General features: G+C 40.2%; 1 non-coding gene across 1 annotated transcript; it reads right to left on the bottom strand.

Moving 5' to 3' along the window:
* Positions 1–465: 465 nt before the first annotated feature.
* Positions 466–628, bottom strand: LOC144692846 (U1 spliceosomal RNA). Its single transcript, XR_013579404.1, has one exon. It is a non-coding gene; the product is annotated as a U1 spliceosomal RNA (small nuclear RNA).
* Between the last annotated feature and the right edge of the window lie 1,968 nt (positions 629–2,596).

Genomic DNA, 2,596 nt, shown 5'->3' with positions numbered 1-2,596 from the left:
TGTATACCAATAAATATTTAAAATATTTAATGTACTAAGAAATGGGCTAGAGTGACTACTAAATCATTCAGTACAGTAAGTCTCAACACAGCTTCCCACAGCTACCTCGACTACAGCTCCTCACACCCCGCTTCCAGTACAGTAAGTCCTTGCTTTAAGTCACCCCAGTTAAGTTGTTTCATTTTTAGGTTGTTTATTCTTTAGGGCCTGTTTTTCTGATTTGCGTTGTCATTTTTGTTTTTACGTCATTTGCATGCATCGTTGGCGTCGAAGTTGCGCATTGTCATCATATGCATTATGTGGTGTCATCGCCATTAGCAGAACAACCGAACATTGCTGTCAGGAGGTTGGTCTATAACCTTGGAAGTTGGCTTGGGAGATTCCCAGATCAGCCCCACTCCCAACCTGCTTGCTGCCTTGCTCCCACCCAGCTTGCTGCACCACTCCCGCACTACTCTTTTTTTTCAGGAGAAAGCACGAATGCAGTCCCCCACTACCACAAATTTTGTAGCTAAGTATACCTCATTTAGGGGCATCGCAGGCATCAGCACACCCAGAGTACAATGGATAGCTCCATCCCGGGAGCACAACCCTCCTGATCATTGTCCCTCCCCTGCCAGGTAAGTGCACCACTGGCTGGCTTGCTCACCGCCTCACTCCAAATAGCCAAAAGTACTACAGTATTGATCCACTGTTTCCACATCCGGGAAGCAGGGACTGGGAGAAACTCACTGGGGCTCAAGAAGAGACTCACTGCGGATCAGGGGAGAGACTTGCTGGGGACCAAGGGAAAAACAAGTTTATATATAATCTAACTCCAGTTTATACATAAATTCTTAAGGAAAAATCTGATTCACTTAATGTTGTTTCGCTTAAAGTTGCACTTCTAAACAACGCAACTTTGATGTTAAGTGAAGAATTACTGTGTAGCTTTTTTAAAGTGATTTCAGTGATTTAAAATTAGGTCTTTCACAGGTAGTGAACTAAACATGTTAAACATGCTTATAATTTGTGATCAATTCATTTTTAAGTATGAATAAAACTATACTAGGTTTTCAATTTTAAATACAGCAATTTTTTTTACATGTAAGAGCATTCTATTATAATGCCCAATTGCATTGGATCATGGAAGATTTTATGTTTGTGGTATACAAATACGTTTGGTTGAAAGTCTAAGCTAAAACTGCACTTCAGAAAACCAGCCTAATTTATGGTGCAATTTGCACCCAGATTGCCAATTGTGCCCATAGTGGAAACTCCATCCCGTTGTTTTTAGCAATAACAAACTTGTATCGGTAGTAAGGAGGGAAAGGTCGTTTAAGTCATAATTTTGCCATCACAAACTCCTCTGCTTTGCCACAGACTATTTCCTTTCCCGGCTATTCACTCAGGCTGAACAGGCTGTGCAAAACTTTTACATCTTGTTCATCCAGAGCTAAAATTAAACCACACATTATTATCTATCGTAAGAACATAAGATATAGGAGTAGGAGTAGGTCATATGTCACATGAACTTGCTCCATCATTCAAAACAATCATGCTAAATTTTCTATCTCAGCTTTCCTTTTCCACCTGCTCCTCATTGGTGCAAAAATCTATTGATTTAAGCTTTGCATATACTCAATAACTGAACATCCACAGCCCTCTGAGGCAGAGAGTTCCAAAGTCTCACAATATGCTGAGTCAAGAAACTTTCTCTTCATCTCAGTCCTGAATGGGCAACACCTTATCATAAGACTATGTTCCCTGGTTCTTGAATCTCAAGTCCAGGAGCAACAGCCTTTTAGCAACTGTCAAGAGCTCTAAAAATTTTATATGTTTCAATAAGATCCCCTCTTCATCTTAACTCCCAAGAATTTAGGCCCATTCTACTCAATGCCCTTAAAGGTCCTTTCATCCCAATAAGGCATTTATTTCCACCTCCTCGACTTTGTCCATTTCTGCATCTATACCAGATCTAAGAAATGCTTGTTTAAACTTTTATCACTGCTAGACTCAATTTGTCCAATGCTTTTCTCTTGGAGACGATCCCCATAAATCCTAACTTGTTGAAATTCAGCCACCACATCTAGTCCTGCTCAAAGTCTCTCTCGCCTATTATTCCTGTCCTTGCTGATTTATATTCGCTCCCTGTTCCGCAGGCACTGAATTTAAAATCATCATTCCTATCTTCAAATCTTCTCATGGCCTTGCCATGTTTCTGAACTTTCTCCCAGCTTTATGCCCCTTTCTACAACCTTTAGTCCCCTGACTTTTGCTCATTCAGCTTTGTCTTCACTCTTGGTGGCAGTGTCTTCAGTAACCTTCCCTACCCTTTGGAAATCCATCTCTGAACCCCTCTCTACTTCTCTCTCACCCTTTAGAAATCTTCCCTCCCTATTTATAAATCTTTCAACCAAGTTTTAATTCACCTTTCTAACCCTCCCTCCATAGTTTAGCAACCATTGCTTTATTTATTTTCATTTTATTTTATGCTTATTCCCCCAACCCCACACAACCCCAGTAAAGAGCCATAAGATTGTTTCTGCAATAAAGGTGTGATATAAATGCAAGGTTTTTCTGCAGAGTGAAACAGATTAGATTTTTATATTGCCTG

The sequence above is a fragment of the Cetorhinus maximus genome, chromosome 17 (genome assembly GCF_964194155.1).
Source record: "Cetorhinus maximus chromosome 17, sCetMax3.hap1.1, whole genome shotgun sequence".
NCBI lineage: Eukaryota > Metazoa > Chordata > Chondrichthyes > Lamniformes > Cetorhinidae > Cetorhinus > Cetorhinus maximus.
This window is presented reverse-complemented; position numbering and strand designations above follow the sequence as displayed.